The sequence below is a fragment of the Spea bombifrons genome, chromosome 10 (assembly GCF_027358695.1).
Source record: "Spea bombifrons isolate aSpeBom1 chromosome 10, aSpeBom1.2.pri, whole genome shotgun sequence".
Classification (NCBI taxonomy): domain Eukaryota; kingdom Metazoa; phylum Chordata; class Amphibia; order Anura; family Pelobatidae; genus Spea; species Spea bombifrons.
Window position 1 is genome coordinate 16,208,645 of NC_071096.1, and position 20,457 is coordinate 16,229,101.

The window sequence follows — 20,457 nt, forward strand, 5'->3', positions numbered from 1 at the left end:
GAAGGCCACTTGACTCGGGTCATCCAACGACCCCTCACCCCGATGAGTAACCTCAATGGACTCCATCGACAGCAACGCCCAGCACCTTCACAACGTTACGGAGGCCGAGAACCTCCCTGCAGCCTCCAAAGTCTTATCTACGTCCGCTCACCATCCTTGTGACCTTCTTACCCCAGAGGAGAAGACGGCTAAGATCCCACAGCAGGCGAGACCCCCTGCAGCTACATTTCTAACCACCAAGACTAATAAGCAATTAACTTAGAATTAGCCTTAAAAATGTTTTTTCCCCGGTTATTTTTATCATTAAGGGCAGGTGTCTAAACATGTCACCTTTCCTGAATTACAGATCGCTAATAAAACAAGCTACAAAGGCAAAAACATACGTAAAAACGGCGGATCGGGAAGAGGTCTGATGCATACTGGGAAGATTAGGGGTACCATGGAAGCGGGATCTGCACGATTATTCCTCCTCATTAGGTTATCTCTCCCATATTGTTAAGCTGCTGATTGCTGTGGATTGGGTCAGACGGCCATTGTGAGAAATTGTGGGAGGAAATTGATTAAAAGATGCTCTTTTTGCCACAACCAAACAAATCTAATCAAATCTAATTTTTTTATAGTAAATTCTAGAGGTAATGTGTGTGTATATATATATATATATATATATATATATATACACACACATGCACATATACACACACATAATATGTAATTATATCTCGTGAAATGTAATATTATAGTATATTATAGTATATTTATATATATATATATTTTACAATGTGAATACACTTATTTATATATATATATATATATATATATATATATATATATATAACATTTGAATATATATATAATGTGTATATATATATACATATAAATATATGTTATTAAGTCAGTCTTTTTTGTTTTTTTATATAATAATAATAGGGAAATCGGCAATTGCCCCCCCCCCAGCCATTAGAATCCAATTTTCTTTATTTCGGTCTCAAACAAAATGAATAATTTTGAAAGGCTGGAGGACGCTGCCAGAGCGGCCATAATGAAAGAGAGGTCGGGTGTTTTCAAAGAAGAATATATATTTGTAAGGGCCAGGGCTGAATTGTTAAATGCCATTTAATAGGCAAGCGACAGCAGGAAACGGACTAATCTTTATAGAGAGCTGATTAGTAAGTAAGGCTTCCCGGGTGATAATTAGTATTGCTCTGGCCAAGTTCCAGCATCTGACGACGGCATCCACGGCGGCATCCACGGCGTAACGGTTAATTGCCAGACACTTTTAACTGTCATTAAATGTCACCATTTTATTTCCACGGCCAGAGCATGTGGTGAAATTTTTTGGGGGGAACAAAATGACCCCAAGGGTGAGTTTAACTCTTTAGCAATGCGTTGCATTCAAGCAGGGCCCTCAAAGGGTTAATCAAGATAAAATCTTTCTCTTGTTCTACATAGAATGACTCAAAATTGTCTCGATTTCTCTGGAAATGACCTGGCTTCAATTCTTATCATGCTTGCCAACATGTCAAAAGGTCACTTTACTGACAGAGGGACTGGCCAAACAAAACATGGGACAATTGGCAGGTACATAAAAGAAAATAACAGGACTAGACGATCTATGTTTCTATGCATTTTTGGGGACAAAACTGTTCAATTAAGAACCTAAACATGTTTGATTTAATGTAACGGAGATGCAGCTCATCACACCTTGACAGCCATCACTACTAAAGAATAAAACCCTACAAGTCAAAACAGCCCAATCCGTCTCAATGTAAAACAATAAAAAAACCTTATAAGCGCCGTAGACCTTTTTTTTTTTATCCGTAAACATCTGCCCCAGGGGTCTGTTCCTCAGAAAAGCAAGGAATTACGTTGCGGTGTTTTCATCCACACTCCGAACGAAGCGGTTGCTTTTGCGAGGTACGAGCGACCATTGTTGGGTTAGCCGACGACTCTGTGCCTCCAGTTGGCGTTAAATCAACCCCCCGCCGTGCCTAATCCTGTGCAAAGAACGTCGCTGAAGTCTGGAACGCCGAGGTATAATTCCGACTTCTTTTTTTTTCTTATCAATTCTAAGAAATTGCTCGGAGCAATCAGACTTCTCTCAGCCAAAAAGTACATTAGTCAGTGACAAAGACCGGCGCGCCACTTAATCAGAAGGCGCTGTGATTGATAGCGCGTCGATGCGGCCTTTAATCAGGGATGCGCTATTCAGATTTCCAGCCATTAAACCGGCCAATCTATATGATCGCGCCGGCTCGACGGTTCATTTGTCACGTTCGTCAAACACGGGGCTTTTAAACCGCTTGCCGACAGCGGTACCGGCCAGCATCTTATTTCGCGTCACATTGCCAGATTTTTTTCTATTTTTTCTACTAAATAGGATGGAACTTTAAAAAAAATAGATCGATTGTGAAATAATGTAGATTAGTAAAAAGTAATTTTAAGACAGAGAATCGCGCACATTGTCACTTAACTGTGAAAAACACCAATTGTTCCTTTAAAGGAAATAGCTTGCATTCTATCCCCTATTAACTCATAAATAAGGATTTTGACCCAAAATGAATTTTTACTCCCAAGTATTGGGGAAACAAATTAGAGTGCAGATAGAGGGGCGGAGAGCTGCGCAAGCAGCAGTGATGATGGGAGAGAGAGAGTGAGCGTGTGTGTATGGTGTTTGAGTGTACGTGTGTAAGTGTACGGTGTTAGCATGAATGTGTGAATGTCAGCATATGGTGTCGGGGTGAGCTTAAGGTTTGTGGTGCGAGAGAGAGGGGAGAGATATGTTAGTTTGTATGTGTAAGTGTACGCTGTTAGAATGAGTGGGTGCTAGAGTGAGTTTGCGTGTTAGTATGTGTGTGCGTGTTTTGGTTACAGAGTGTGGGAGGCTGCTGTCACTAGGGGTCAATAAACCTAGGCTCACCCCTGGCGCGGTCCAAGCTTGCTTCTATATCTGTCAATATAGTAATCTGGGTCTAAACTGCTAGCTTTAACAACTATTTGGCAAACCGGTGGCCAAAGATATGAGGTGTGAGCGTCTTTGGACTACAGGGGTCACTTTAATACCCTCAACACAACCTTCTCCAGAAGCTCTCTGGGGTGAAGGTGCTGATCAATGCGCTGAGGCCACGTTACAAGAAGGTCGCATGTCCATCCGGCTTCTAAATAAATTCTCTTTGCTTCAGTCGATCGCACAACCTGAACAATGAGGGATTTCATAATTACTTCACGCTACTCAATTAAAAATACATTAAGGTGCGAGATCTCTTCCACAAATCCCCCGAGGAGGGCAATTTGTGATTAAAGCATGCACCTACATATGGAAAGGTCACTTTGCCGACTGTGCCGTACATCAGTAATATAATGACGGAGAGGGGGGTGTGCACACGCTGGGTTCAGGGAAGATGAAGGCGTAATATATTATGATTTTTAATAAGAATAATGGCATTTTGATCATAATGAAAATATTCAGCAGAATTCTGGAAGTCTGGCACTTGAGGTTATTAGCGTTGGGAAAATTCACTTTGTATCTATTACTAAAACATGAGATAAAGGAGATTTATTACCTGAACCTGTTCTAGATACCCTACTTTCACACCCCCTAACATTACAGGCGTGCAAAGTGGGACATCTGTGTTGGGGGGCTTCGCAAGAGGTGGAGAGGGGCAAGAAGAAGTGGGTAGTTCCAGAGAAGCAGCCACCTTATCCTCACCTCACTCGGTTTCAGAACGGCATGAGGAGACCAGCAGCAATGGAGGTCTGTTCTACAACCTCAATTAATTGTAAAGGCTCCCTGATCTGGTCCGTGGCGATCACAACATCTCCCTGAAAGGTCCATGACAAAAGCAGGACAGTGCCCAGAAATCAGGACTTTCCTGTGAAGTCTGGGACTGTTGGGAGGTATGTACATTGTATATTATTTAAATATATTTTCAGTATGTTTAATGCTAAAACACCTACATTTCCATAAAACATTCCATCTCTGGAACTCCCAATGTTTACTTAGAGCTCCATTTGGGGGTTGCGCATGCAGAACTGCAAGCGGCCTCTATAGTTAGGACATCTGCCATGACACGGCACAATCGGAGTAGTTGGGACTGTTGGCAGCTATACTTCCTGGCTGCTGGTCTTACTACTGAGCCTTGCCCTAAAACTGGACATTAGACCCCGGAGAGACATCTCCACCATGTGACACCTTTCCGTGACAGATCCCATTCCGAGACTCCTCCACAGACGCGGGCAGTGATCGCTGTACGCAGAGTGCAGATGATTTATTGGACGGTCTCACAATGTATAATGAAAAAATTAAAGTAGTTCATCATATTACAGATGACTCTGATATTAATTCCAACTCATCCCGATAAACAAATAGATCATTAATCTACCATTCATGGTGAAGCCATTAACAAAGTCACACAAGCCCAAAATATATCGTCCTGCGTCATTTGCATTTAATAATTACTTATTAAATACAAAAAGGAGCACATGGGAGAAGACAATACCTGAGTCTAAGTAGCAATAGGTAATATCTATAATGCTGGAAGTGAAAAGTTATCCTAGGATGAGTGATGTTATTAAGGTGAGGGTATTAAACATGCATGGGATAGACATACGGCTCCTGAATCTAAGACAAGACCAACGACTGATTAAGGTTTGAGTCTTTACAGCAGGAGAAACGGGCGAGTAGACGGGGGCCTAATGGGGCCGATCTGTCGGCAGGTTCCGTGATTCTATAATATTAGATTTAAAAGAGCAAAATGCGCTATGTGTTGCTTTGAGACCCTTTGTATCATATTTGTTCAACATTGTGGCTTCACAGAGTCACCTGTTAACCGCTACAATGTAGCAAAATAATGAAAGCATAATTCTGTATATTATGCTGTATGATGTAGCAAAAGGAAAAAAGAATGCATGCAATTTGTGACGTGTATATGTTCTGTTACACACACACACACACTTTTTACGTAAAAAGTCTATAAGGGGAGGCCAAGGAACGGTTGGAGCCTCTCGAAAAAAACAAGACTCCCCCTGAAAATGTTTGATTGGCTGAAATAGTTTTTAATGGAGTCATCACGGCGTTAACTGCCACGCTTCATAATTTTAAATAGTCTTCAGTTAGCTAAAACATCAATTTCAGTTTTAAGTAAGTCACTTAAAGCCCGGCTTAATCTTGCTGAAATGGATTTTTGTTTAAAAAAAAACCTCCAAAAGGTAAAAAGTAAGATTTCATAAATGGATATTTCGGTTCTGTTTCATTTCTAGCTTCCAAAGTCGCGCAGAATACACAGAAAACAAAATGATTCCTTTTTGGTGCAAAGTTTCAATGTTGATCTTATCACCGTGGCAACCATTGACTTGGTTCTTCTGCTTAGACCATTCCTATGGTTGCTATGGTGATAGAACTGATAGAACATTCCATTGGTTCCAACGTTCCAAATGTAGCAGTTGCTCTCAGTACTTTGATCAAATTAAACTGACCCGTTATGGTCTGTATCTGGAACATGGTGTGGTTTGTGCGTTCGATTGCGAACATAATCTCTAGGTAGAGGTTGGCTTCATTTGCCTTTCGTCCTCCACTACGTTTTCCTAATCCAACAATGAATAAAAGCATCATGAAGGTGCAGAGGCACCCCACGATTATCAGAAGAGTATCTAACATCTTCTCACTCGCCTGCTCTGCTGAGCAATGAGAAGTGTCTGAGTTTCACCTGCTTTATATAACCTCCTATGATGACATCACAGAGGCTGATGATGCAATAGTGGGCGTGGCTGCATCAAGTGGGTGGGGTCTAAATCATTTCAGTTCCAACCACAAATGAGACAAGTCCCTTAAAGCCTGGCTTAATCTTACAGAAATGGATTTTTGTTTAATAAAAAAAAAAACAAAAGGTAAAAAGTAAGATTTCATAAATGGATATTTCGGTTCTGTTTTATTTCTGGCTTGAAAAGTCGCGCAGAATACACGGAAAACAAAATGATTCCTTTTTGGTGCAAAGTTTCAATGTTGATCTTATCACCATGGCAACCATTGACCTGGTTATTCTGCTTAGACCATTCCTATGGTTGCTATGGTGATAGACCTGATAGAACATTCCATTGGTTCCAACGTTCCAAATGTAGCTGTTGCTCTCAGTACGTTGATATTGCCCTTGATCAAATTAAACTGACCCGTTATCTTAGAACATTAACTGATAATTGCTAAATATCATACGTTATTTGTGGGAAATAATAATATTTTTAAATAAACAGCATGAACTATACTAAATGTTAACAGAATTTTAGTGACACGTTAAATTGGAAGTTCAGTTTACAGATAACATGAAAATCCTCTGGTGGAGGTCAGTGTAGGATGATGGTCTTGGACTCCATGGTGTAGCCAGCGAGACAAACAGGCAGATGATGCAATAATAGGCGTGGCTGAATCAAGTGGGCGGGGCCTAAATCATTTCAGTTCCAACCACAAATGAGACAAGTCGTTGGCAAAGCAGGCTCAGGAGGGCCAACCACATATCCATACATGCGTGGTAGAGCAGCTTGTCAGCGTAACTACCAACATGTCAAGATCATGTCACAGGTGCAATCTCACCTCTCAAAGTCCCTCAAATAAATATAAAATATATTTTCTCCATTTGAGTTTTTCCTCATATTACTATGGCATTTAATTCCACCATCTAAGCGTGCCGACCCTGGCATATGTTGTGTACAGTCACCTACATAGACCTCATGTTCAATCTACATGTATGTACAAACACATGTATGGGATACATTTATAAAGGCCTTTTAAGAAAATTTTGTTTCTGTTCCTTTCTTTTTTAACTTGATTTGTTTGATATTGGGACATACTGGGGAAAATGTTTTATGTAAATACAAAAAGGAGCACATGGGAGAAGACAATACCTGAGTCTAAGTAGCAATAGGTAATATCTATAATGCTGGAAGTGAAAAGTTATCCTAGGATGAGTGATGTTATTAAGGTGAGGGTATTAAACATGCATGGGATAGACATACGGCTCCTGAATCTAAGACAAGACCAACGACTGATTAAGGTTTGAGTCTTTACAGCAGGAGAAACGGGCGAGTAGACGGGGGCCGAATGGGGCCGATCTGTCGGCAGGTTCCATGATTCTATAATATTAGATTTAAAAGAGCAAAATGCGCTATGCGTTGCTTTGAGACCCTTTGTATCATATTTGTTGAACATTGTGGCTTCACAGAGTCACCTGTTAACCGCTACAATGTAGCAAAATAATGAAAGCATAATTCTGTATATTATGCTGTATGATGTAGCAAAAGGAAAGAAGAATGCATGCAATTTGTGACGTGTATATGTTCTGTTACACACACACACACACACTTTTTACGTAAAAAGTCTATAAGGGGAGGCCAAGGAACGGTTGGAGCCTCTCGAAAAAAACAAGACTCCCCCTGAAAATGTTTGATTGGCTGAAATAGTTTTTAATGGAGTCATCACGGCGTTAACTGCCACGCTTCATAATTTTAAATAGTCTTCAGTTAGCTAAAACCATGCTAACCATCAATTTCAATTTTAAGTAAGTCATTTAAAGTCCGGCTTAATCTTGCTGAAATGGATTTTTATTTAAAAAAACCTCCAAAAGGTAAAAAGTAAGATTTCATAAATGGATATTTCGGTTCTGTTTAATTTCTAGCTTCCAAAGTCGCGTAGAATACACAGAAAACAAAATGATTCCTTTTTGGTGCAAAGTTTCAATGTTGATCTTATCACCGTGGCAACCATTGACTTGGTTCTTCTGCTTAGACCATTCCTATGGTTGCTATGGTGATAGAACTGATAGAACATTCCATTGGTTCCAACGTTCCAAACGTAGCAGTTGCTCTCAGTACGTTGATCAAATTAAACTGACCCGTTATGGTCTGTATCTGGAACATGGTGTGGTTTGTGCGTTCGATTGCGAACATAATCTCTAGGTAGAGGTCGGCTTCATTTGCCTTTCGTCCTCCACTACGTTTTCCTAATCCAACAAGTAATAAAAGCATCATGAAGGTGCAGAGGCACCCCACGATTATCAGAAGAGTATCTAACATCTTCTCACTTGCCTGCTCTGCTGAGCAATGAGAAGTGTCTGAGTTTCACCTGCTTTATATAACCTCCTATGATGACATCACAGAGGCGGATGATGCAATAGTGGGTGTGGCTGCATCAAGTGGGCGGGGTCTAAATCATTTCACTTCCAACCACAAATGAGACAAGTCCCTTAAAGCCTGGCTTAATCTTACAGAAATGGATTTTTGTTTAATAAAAAAAAAGAAAAACAAAAGGTAAAAAGTAATATTTCATAAATGGATATTTCGGTTCTGTTTCATTTCTGGCTTGAAAAGTCGCGCAGAATACACGGAAAACAAAATGATTCCTTTTTGGTGCAAAGTTTCAATGTTGATCTTATCACCATGGCAACCATTGACCTGGTTCTTCTGCTTAGACCATTCCTATGGTTGCTATGGTGATAGACCTGATAGAACATTCCATTGGTTCCAACGTTCCAAATGTAGCTGTTGCTCTCAGTACGTTGATATTGCCCTTGATCAAATTAAACTGACCCGTTATCTTAGAACATTAACTGATAATTGCTAAATATCATATGTTATTTGTGGGAAATAATAATATTTTGAAATAAACAGCATGAACTATACTAAATGTTAACAGAATTTTATTGACACGTTAAATTGGAAGTTCAGTTTACAGATAACATGAAAATCCTCTGGTGGAGGTCAGTGTAGGATGATGGTCTTGGACTCCATGGTGTAGCCAGCGAGACAAACAGGCAGATGATGCAATAATAGGCGTGGCTGAATCAAGTGGGCGGGGCCTAAATCATTTCAGTTCCAACCACAAATGAGACAAGTCGTTGGCAAAGCAGGCTCGGGAGGGCCAGCCACATATCCATACATGCGTGGTAGAGCAGCTTGTCAGCGTAACTACCAACATGTCAAGATCATGTCACAGGTGCAATCTCACCTCTCAAAGTCCCTCAAATAAATATAAAATATATTTTCTCCATTTGAGTTTTTCCTCATATTACTATGGCATTTAATTCCATCATCTAAGCGTGCCGACCCTGGCATATGTTGTGTACAGTCACCTACATAGACCTCATGTTCAATCTACATGTATGTACAAACACATGTATGGGATACATTTATAAAGGCCTTTTAAGAAAATTTTGTTTCTGTTCCTTTCTTTTTTTAACTTGATTTGTTAGATATTGGGACATACTGGGGAAAATGTTTTATGTAAATACAAAAAGGAGCACATGGGAGAAGACAATACCTGAGTCTAAGTAGCAATAGGTAATATCTATAATGCTGGAAGTGAAAAGTTATCCTAGGATGAGTGATGTTATTAAGGTGAGGGTATTAAACATGCATGGGATAGACATACGGCTCCTGAATCTAAGACAAGACCAACGACTGATTAAGGTTTGAGTCTTTACAGCAGGAGAAACGGGCGAGTAGACGGGGGCCGAATGGGGCCGATCTGTCGACAGGTTCCATGATTCTATAATATTAGATTTAAAAGAGCAAAATGCGCTATGCGTTGCTTTGAGACCCTTTGTATCATATTTGTTCAACATTGTGGCTTCACAGAGTCACCTGTTAACCGCTACAATGTAGCAAAATAATGAAAGCATAATTCTGTATATTATGCTGTATGATGTAGCAAAAGGAAAAAAGAATGCATGCAATTTGTGACATGTATATGTTCTGTTACACACACACACACACTTTTTACGTAAAAGTCTATAAGGGGAGGCCAAGGAACGGTTGGAGCCTCTCGAAAAAAACAAGACTCCCCCTGAAAATGTTTGATTGGCTGAAATAGTTTTTAATGGAGTCATCACGGCATTAACTGCCACGCTTCATAATTTTAAATAGTCTTCAGTTAGCTAAAACATCAATTTCAATTTTAAGTAAGTCACTTCAAGCCCGGCTTAATCTTGCTGAAATGGATTTTTGTTTAAAAAAACCTCCAAAAGGTAAAAAGTAAAATTTCATAAATTGATATTTCGGTTCTGTTTCATTTCTAACTTCCAAAGTCGCGCAGAATACACAGAAAACAAAATGATTCCTTTTTGGTGCAAAGTTTCAATGTTGATCTTATCACCGTGGCAACCATTGACTTGGTTCTTCTGCTAAGACCATTCCTATGGTTGCTATGGTGATAGAACATTCCATTGGTTCCAACGTTCCAAACGTAGCAGTTGATCTCAGTACGTTGACCAAATTAAACTGATCCATTATGGTCTGCATCTGGAACATGGTGTGGTTTGTGCGTTCCATTGCGAACATAATCTCTAGGTAGCGGTCGGCTTCATTTGCCTTTCGTCCTCCACTACGTTTTCCTAATCCAACAAGTAATAAAAGCATCATGAAGGTGCAGAGGCACCCCACGATTATCAGAAGAGTATCTAACATCTTCTCACTCGCCTGCTCTGCTGAGCAATGAGAAGTGTCTGAGTTTCACCTGCTTTATATAACCTCCTATGATGACATCACAGAGGCTGATGATGCAATAGTGGGTGTGGCTGCATCAAGTGGGCGGGGTCTAAATCATTTCAGTTCCAACCACAAATGAGACAAGTCCCTTAAAGCCTGGCTTAATCTTACAGAAATGGATTTTTGTTTAATAAAAAAAAAACCAAAAGGTAAAAAGTAATATTTCATAAATGGATATTTCGGTTCTGTTTCATTTCTGGCTTGAAAAGTCGCGCAGAATACACGGAAAACAAAATGATTCCTTTTTGGTGCACAGTTTCAATGTTGATCTTATCACCATGGCAACCATTGACCTGGTTCTTCTGCTTAGACCATTCCTATGGTTGCTATGGTGATAGACCTGATAGAACATTCCATTGGTTCCAACGTTCCAAATGTAGCTGTTGCTCTCAGTACGTTGATATTGCCCTTGATCAAATTAAACTGACCCGTTATCTTAGAACATTAACTGATAATTGCTAAATATCATACGTTATTTGTGGGAAATAATAATATTGTTAAATAAACAGCATGAACTATACTAAATGTTAACAGAATTTTATTGACACGTTAAATTGGAAGTTCAGTTTACAGATAACATGAAAATCCTCTGGTGGAGGTCAGTGTAGGATGATGGTCTTGGACTCCATGGTGTAGCCAGCGAGACAAACAGGCAGATGATGCAATAATAGGCGTGGCTGAATCAAGTGAGCGGGGCCTAAATCATTTCAGTTCCAACCACAAATGAGACAAGTCGTTGGCAAAGCAGGCTCAGGAGGGCCAACCACATATCCATACATGCGTGGTAGAGCAGCTTGTCAGCGTAACTACCAACATGTCAAGATCATGTCACAGGTGCAATCTCACCTCTCAAAGTCCCTCAAATAAATATAAAATATATTTTCTCCATTTGAGTTTTTCCTCATATTACTATGGCATTTAATTCCACCATCTAAGCGTGCCGACCCTGGCATATGTTGTGTACAGTCACCTACATAGACCTCATGTTCAATCTACATGTATGTACAAACACATGTATGGGATACATTTATAAAGGCCTTTTAAGAAAATTTTGTTTCTGTTCCTTTCTTTTTTTAACTTGATTTGTTAGATATTGGGACTGTTACCTTTCGCCGGCGGGTCTGTCCAGGGAGCTCCTCTGCTGCCGTCCTCGGTGCTATGGAAGTGCACACACGTGCACGCTGTCATGGCGGCCAGGAATCCTTACCCAGCAACTGCGTACGTCACACTAGGGGGCGGGTCCTCCCGCTTTTTATCTGATTGGCTGATTATTGCCTGCAGCTGTTTGGCACCAAATTTAAACCCACTGCTCACTCTAATCTGAGCCCTTGTGTGGTACATTCGTTATCACTGTCTCAGTGTGCTATATATCTGATATTCTGGTTTTCTGACTCCTGCTTTGTTCCTGACTACTCTTTGATCGCCGCCTGGATTGACTTCGGATTGCTTTTTGAACTTTGCCTGTTTGCTGCCTGCCTTGACCTTGGACTGTGACCTGTTTTTGCTATTTGAACTGTTCCGCTGCTGTCCCACTATTCCTCCTACAACTACTTGTCCGGATAGCTCACCACTCTGCATACGGGACCCGTCTCTTGTCGGACTGTTACAGTACACAAGGGCCATTTAATGGATCCCGCAGAAATGGATCAGCTGTTTCGGTCACAGGAGGCAAGAATGCAAGGACTGGATCATCGTATGGATCAATTGGCGCAAGCCCTGCAGACTCTCCTCACACGCACTGATCCAGTGTCAGGTACCGCTGCACCTCCTGTTAACCCCCAAGTTACCACACCGCCCGCTGCGACTATACCGTTACGCCTACCATCTCCACCCCGTTATGGAGGGGATCCCACCACCTGTAGAGGTTTCCTCAATCAATGTGCGATCCAGTTTGAGCTGATGCCTTATATGTTCCCGTCTGACCGAGCCCGCGTCGGCTATATGATTTCACTCCTAACAGACCGAGCCCTAGCCTGGGCTTCACCGCTTTGGCAAAAAGAGTCGCCTTTAATCAATGACTACCGTGACTTTGTGGCTACCATGCAAAGAATCTTCGACATGCCGGGCCGTGAGGCTACAGCTTCTGCATCGCTCATGTCCCTCCAACAAGGCTCCCGTTCCTTATCGGACTATGCCATAGAATTCAGAACGATAGCAGCTGAACTTGGTTGGAACAACGAAGCCCTAGTGGCTGCATTCATGCATGGCCTATCTGATAAGTTAAAAGATGAATTAGCAGCCAGAGAAATGCCTGAGGACCTAGAGGATCTAATATTATTCATATCACGCATAGATCTCCGCCTCAGACAGCGACAATCACAAAAGGAGAAACAAAGGAAACCCCCTATACGGCTAGCTCCCCGATTCTCCAACTCCACACCCCAGAGCCTAGATCCGGAGGAACCTATGCAATTGGGTGCTACCTCCTTAACTGAGCAAGAAAAGTCTCACCGCCGTAGTGAAGGCCTCTGTTTGTACTGCGGAGGTAGGGGACATTTCGCTAGGTATTGCCCGAACAAGCCGGGAAACGCCCGCACCTAGGTAGGATCAGGGGACCTACTCTGGGTGTTCTTTGTATCTCCCCTGAGCACCAGATCAAACGCATGACTGTTCCTGCCTCGTTATGTTGGGAAAACACCAGGGTTAACGTAGAGGTACTCGTCGATTCCGGTGCTGCCGGTAATTTCATCGATTCCAAGTTTGTCACCCGGTATGACATACCTCAGGTCAAGAAACATACACCATTGACATTGGAGGCAATTGATGGCAGACCTCTAAGCCCTTCCACAGTTACACATGAGACAGAGGCCGTTACCTTTCAAGTAGGAGCACTGCATCAAGAAGTCTTGAACTTCAACATAATCACATCTCCTTCCTGTCCTGTTGTGATCGGATTTCCTTGGCTCCAGAAACACAATCCGGTGATAGACTGGAGAACTGCTCAAATCGTGTCTTGGGGTGAGGACTGTAAAAATTGCTGTCTTTGTAAAATCACGCCCGTACACAGTGTCACTATGTCTCCTCTCTCCACCAGAATTCCGAAACCATATCAAGCATTTGCGGATGTGTTTAGTAAGAAGGAAGCGGATCGCCTTCCACCCCATCGTCCCTACGACTGCCCGATCGACTTATTACCTGGAACCACACCTCCTAGGGGCAGGGTGTACCCTCTTTCGAAACCAGAGAATGAGGCCATGGAAGCCTACATCAAGGAGAATTTGGAGAAAGGCTTCATCAGAAGGTCCACCTCTCCGGCAGGAGCGGGATTCTTCTTTGTCAAAAAGAAAGAGGGGGATTTAAGACCATGTATTGATTACCGTGGTTTGAACCAGATAACAATAAAGAACAAGTATCCCATACCTCTGATTCCTGAATTATTTGACCGACTAAAGGGGGCTAAAATCTTCACAAAGCTCGATCTCAGAGGGGCCTATAACCTTGTACGGATTCGTGAAGGACATGAGTGGAAGACCGCCTTCAATACCAGGTCAGGTCACTATGAATACCTGGTCATGCCATTTGGGCTCTGCAATGCCCCAGCGGTCTTCCAAGACTTTATTAATGATTGCCTCAGAGACTACCTCTCCCAATTCGTCATAGTATATCTTGACGATATCCTGATATATTCACCTGATCTCCATACCCATCGCCGGCATACTACCCTCGTTCTTCAAAGATTAAGGGAGAATGGACTCTATGCTAAGCTTGAAAAATGTCTGTTTGAGGTTTCCGAAGTTGCATTTCTGGGCTACATCATCAGTCCGTCTGGTTTTGAAATGGATCCTACCAAATTGAACGCCATCCTTCACTGGCCTAAACCAGAAGGCTTAAAACCTCTTCAGCGATTCTTGGGTTTTGCAAATTATTACAGGCGATTTATCCGGAATTTCTCACGGGTCGCAGCTCCTCTCACAGCCCTTACGAAGAAGGGAGCCGACGTACACAATTGGCCCAAAGAAGCATACCAAGCCTTTCAGAAACTCAAAAAGGCATTTACCTCTGCTCCGGTCCTGGTTCACCCTGACCCGTCTCTTCCATTCACCCTTGAGGTCGATGCTTCAGAATGTGGAGCGGGAGCTGTACTTTCCCAAAGGAAAACGTATTCCAGTCCGTTACACCCATGTGGCTTCTTTTCTAAGAAATTCAGTTCATCCGAAAGGAACTATGATGTGGGAAACCGGGAACTCCTAGCCATTATTCTTGCGTTGGAAGAGTGGAGACACCTCTTGGAAGGAACCACCATTCCGATAACCATCATTACTGATCACAAGAATCTATCCTATCTGAGCACCGCTAAACGCTTAAACCCTCGACAGGCCCGCTGGGCACTCTTTTTGTCTCGCTTTCAATATGTCATTACTTACAGACCCGGCTCCAAAAATACCAAGGCTGATGCTTTATCTCGTCAACATGCTACTATCAAGGAGGAGGAGGAGATTGAAAAAGAACCCATTATTCCAAGGAATAGGATACTGGCCATGGTTAAAACCACACTTGAGTCTCCTCTAATAACCAGAATCAAGGCTATGCAACACCATCTTCCTACCGACCTACCACAGGGAAAATTGTTTGTACCCATGCGGGAGAGGATTCCCATCATGTCAATCCATCATAATACTTTACCTACTGGACATCCAGGTGTTTCTCGAACCATTTCCTTGATCAAAAGATCATACTGGTGGCCTACCATGAATAAGGACATCAAGGAATACGTGTTAGCCTGTCAAGCTTGCGCCAGGGTGAAGACACCTCGCTCACTACCTTCTGGTCTGCTACAACCACTTCCTCTACCCGCACAACCTTGGACTCATTTATCGATGGATTTTATCGTAGATTTGCCACCTTCCAACAAGTATACTACTATTCTGGTTGTGGTCGATAGATACTCAAAAATGGCTCATTTCGTTCCGCTTCTTGCTTTACCTACAGCAGCAGCACTTTCTACCATCTTCATCAGAGAGATCTTCCGATTGCATGGACTGCCTAAGGAAATAGTCTCAGACAGGGGGAGCCAATTCGTGTCGAGATTCTGGAGAACATTCTGCTCTGAGATGGGAATCAAATTATCGTTTTCGTCTGCCTACCATCCCCAATCCAATGGGGCAGCAGAGAGGACCAACCAATCACTGGAACAGTACCTTTGCCTTTTCATTTCAGACCATCAGGACAATTGGTCCAATCTTCTTCCCTGGGCAGAATTTGCCTTCAACAATGCTACACATGAATCCACTAAAACCTCTCCTTTCTTCTGTTGTTCCGGTGTACATCCACGTTTCCTACCCGACTCCTTTCAAGTCAGTAACATTCCTACTCTGGATGACAGACTGGCAGAATTAAGAAGAACCTGGAATACAGTTCAGAAATCGCTAAAATTGGCTACCGAGAAACAAAAGAAATACGCAGACAAAAGAAGAGGGGGAACACCCTCCTATCTCCCTGGAGATCGTGTGTGGTTATCCACGAAGAACATAAAATTACGTGTTCCGACACCCAAACTTGCCCCTAGATACATCGGTCCTTACAAGATCCTCAGACGCATCAACCCAGTGGCTTACGAGTTGCAACTGCCTCCAACTCTTAGGATACCCCGGGTATTTCATGTCTCCCTCCTGAAACCCCTTCACTGTAACCGGTACACCACTCTGGATCCTGTTCCGGATAAGGTCCAGGTTGATGGTCACGAAGAGTATGAGGTGCGTTCTATACTGGACTCCCGTTTCCACAGGGGCTCTTTACAGTATTTGGTCCATTGGAAGGGTTATGGACCCGAAGAACGTTCCTGGGTGTCGGCCAAGGATCTTCATGCCCCACATCTGGTGAAAGGTTACCATCGCCGCTTTCCTTCCCGTCCTGGTTGTGCCCGTCCGGAGTCCGGCCCTTGCGGAGGGGGTTCTGTTACCTTTCGCCGGCGGGTCTGTCCAGGGAGCTCCTCTGCTGCCGTCCTCGGTGCTATGGAAGTGCACACACGTGCACGCTGTCATGGCGGCCAGGAATCCTTACCCAGCAACTGCGTACGTCACACTAGGGGGCGGGTCCTCCCGCTTTTTATCTGATTGGCTGATTATTGCCTGCAGCTGTTTGGCACCAAATTTAAACCCACTGCTCACTCTAATCTGAGCCCTTGTGTGGTACATTCGTTATCACTGTCTCAGTGTGCTATATATCTGATATTCTGGTTTTCTGACTCCTGCTTTGTTCCTGACTACTCTTTGATCGCCGCCTGGATTGACTTCGGATTGCTTTTTGAACTTTGCCTGTTTGCTGCCTGCCTTGACCTTGGACTGTGACCTGTTTTTGCTATTTGAACTGTTCCGCTGCTGTCCCACTATTCCTCCTACAACTACTTGTCCGGATAGCTCACCACTCTGCATACGGGACCCGTCTCTTGTCGGATTGTTACAGGGACATACTGAGGAAAATGTTTTATGTAAATACAAAAAGGAGCACATGGGAGAAGACAATACCTGAGTCTAAGTAGCAATAGGTAATATCTATAATGCTGGAAGTGAAAAGTTATCCTAGGATGAGTGATGTTATTAAGGTGAGGGTATTAAACATGCATGGGATAGACATACGGCTCCTGAATCTAAGACAAGACCAACGACTGATTAAGGTTTGAGTCTTTACAGCAGGAGAAACGGGCGAGTAGACGGGGGCCGAATGGGGCCGATCTGTCGGCAGGTTCCATGATTCTATAATATTAGATTTAAAAGAGCAAAATGCGCTATGCGTTGCTTTGAGACCCTTTGTATCATATTTGTTCAATATTGTGGCTTCACAGAGTCACCTGTTAACCGCTACAATGTAGCAAAATAATGAAAGCATAATTCTGTATATTATGCTGTATGATGTAGCAAAAGGAAAAAAGAATGCATGCAATTTGTGACATGTATATGTTCTGTTACACACACACACTTTTTACGTAAAAAGTCTATAAGGGGAGGCCAAGGAACGGTTGGAGCCTCTCGAAAAAAACAAGACTCCCCCTGAAAATGTTTGATTGGCTGAAATAGTTTTTAATGGAGTCATCACGGCGTTAACTGCCACGCTTCATAATTTTAAATAGTCTTCAGTTAGCTAAAACATCAATTTCAATTTTAAGTAAGTCACTTAAAGCCCGGCTTAATCTTGCTGAAATGGATTTTTGTTTAAAAAAAAACCTCCAAAAAGGTAAAAAGTAAGATTTCATAAATGGATATTTCGGTTCTGTTTCATTTCTAGCTTCCAAAGTCGCGCAGAATACACAGAAAACAAAATGATTCCTTTTTGGTGCAAAGTTTCAATGTTGATCTTATCACCGTGGCAACCATTGACTTGGTTCTTCTGCTTAGACCATTCCTATGGTTGCTATGGTGATAGAACTGATAGAACATTCCATTGCTTCCAACGTTCCAAACGTAGCAGTTGATCTCAGTACGTTGATCAAATTAAACTGACCCATTATGGTCTGTATCTGGAACATGGTGTGGTTTGTGCGTTCCATTGCGAACATAATCTCTAGGTAGCAGTCGGCTTCATTTGCCTTTCGTCCTCCACTACGTTTTCCTAATCCAACAAGTAATAAAAGCATCATGAAGGTGCAGAGGCACCCCACGATTATCAGAAGAGTATCTAACATCTTCTCACTCGCCTGCTCTGCTGAGCAATGAGAAGTGTCTGAGTTTCACCTGCTTTATATAACCTCCTATGATGACATCACAGAGGCTGATGATGCAATAGTGGGTGTGGCTGCATCAAGTGGGCGGGGTCTAAATCATTTCACTTCCAACCACAAATGAGACAAGTCCCTTAAAGCCTGGCTTAATCTTACAGAAATGGATTTTTGTTTAATAAAAAAAAACAAAAACAAAAGGTAAAAAGTAATATTTCATAAATGGATATTTCGGTTCTGTTTCATTTCTGGCTTGAAAAGTCGCGCAGAATACACGGAAAACAAAATGATTCCTTTTTGGTGCAAAGTTTCAATGTTGATCTTATCACCATGGCAACCATTGACCTGGTTCTTCTGCTTAGACCATTCCTATGGTTGCTATGGTGATAGACCTGATAGAACATTCCATTGGTTCCAACGTTCCAAATGTAGCTGTTGCTCTCAGTACGTTGATATTGCCCTTGATCAAATTAAACTGACCCGTTATCTTAGAACATTAACTGATAATTGCTAAATATCATATGTTATTTGTGGGAAATAATAATATTTTGAAATAAACAGCATGAACTATACTAAATGTTAACAGAATTTTATTGACACGTTAAATTGGAAGTTCAGTTTACAGATAACATGAAAATCCTCTGGTGGAGGTCAGTGTAGGATGATGGTCTTGGACTCCATGGTGTAGCCAGCGAGACAAACAGGCAGATGATGCAATAATAGGCGTGGCTGAATCAAGTGGGCGGGGCCTAAATCATTTCAGTTCCAACCACAAATGAGACAAGTCGTTGGCAAAGCAGGCTCAGGAGGGCCAGCCACATATCCATACATGCGTGGTAGAGCAGCTTGTCAGCGTAACTACCAACATGTCAAGATCATGTCACAGGTGCAATCTCACCTCTCAAAGTCCCTCAAATAAATATAAAATATATTTTCTCCATTTGAGTTTTTCCTCATATTACTATGGCATTTAATTCCACCATCTAAGCGTGCCGACCCTGGCATATGTTGTGTACAGTCACCTACATAGACCTCATGTTCAATCTACATGTATGTACAAACACATGTATGGGATACATTTATAAAGGCCTTTTAAGAAAATTTTGTTTCTGTTCCTTTCTTTTTTTAACTTGATTTGTTAGATATTGGGACATACTGGGGAAAATGTTTTATGTAAATACAAAAAGGAGCACATGGGAGAAGACAATACCTGAGTCTAAGTAGCAATAGGTAATATCTATAATGCTGGAAGTGAAAAGTTATCCTAGGATGAGTGATGTTATTAAGGTGAGGGTATTAAACATGCATGGGATAGACATACGGCTCCTGAATCTAAGACAAGACCAACGACTGATTAAGGTTTGAGTCTTTACAGCAGGAGAAACGGGCGAGTAGACGGGGGCCGAATGGGGCCGATCTGTCGGCAGGTTCCATGATTCTATAATATTAGATTTAAAAGAGCAAAATGCGCTATGCGTTGCTTTGAGACCCTTTGTATCATATTTGTTCAACATTGTGGCTTCACAGAGTCACCTGTTAACCGCTACAATGTAGCAAAATAATGAAAGCATAATTCTGTATATTATGCTGTATGATGTAGCAAAAGGAAAAAAGAATGCATGCAATTTGTGACATGTATATGTTCTGTTACACACACACACACACACTTTTTACGTAAAAGTCTATAAGGGGAGGCCAAGGAACGGTTGGAGCCTCTCGAAAAAAACAAGACTCCCCCTGAAAATGTTTGATTGGCTGAAATAGTTTTTAATGGAGTCATCACGGCATTAACTGCCACGCTTCATAATTTTAAATAGTCTTCAGTTAGCTAAAACATCAATTTCAATTTTAAGTAAGTCACTTCAAGCCCGGCTTAATCTTGCTGAAATGGATTTTTGTTTAAAAAAACCTCCAAAAGGTAAAAAGTAAAATTTTATAAATTGATATTTCGGTTCTGTTTCATTTCTAACTTCCAAAGTCGCGCAGAATACACAGAAAACAAAATGATTCCTTTTTGGTGCAAAGTTTCAATGTTGATCTTATCACCGTGGCAACCATTGACTTGGTTCTTCTGCTAAGACCATTCCTATGGTTGCTATGGTGATAGAACATTCCATTGGTTCCAACGTTCCAAACGTAGCAGTTGATCTCAGTACGTTGACCAAATTAAACTGATCCATTATGGTCTGCATCTGGAACATGGTGTGGTTTGTGCGTTCCATTGCGAACATAATCTCTAGGTAGCGGTCGGCTTCATTTGCCTTTCGTCCTCCACTACG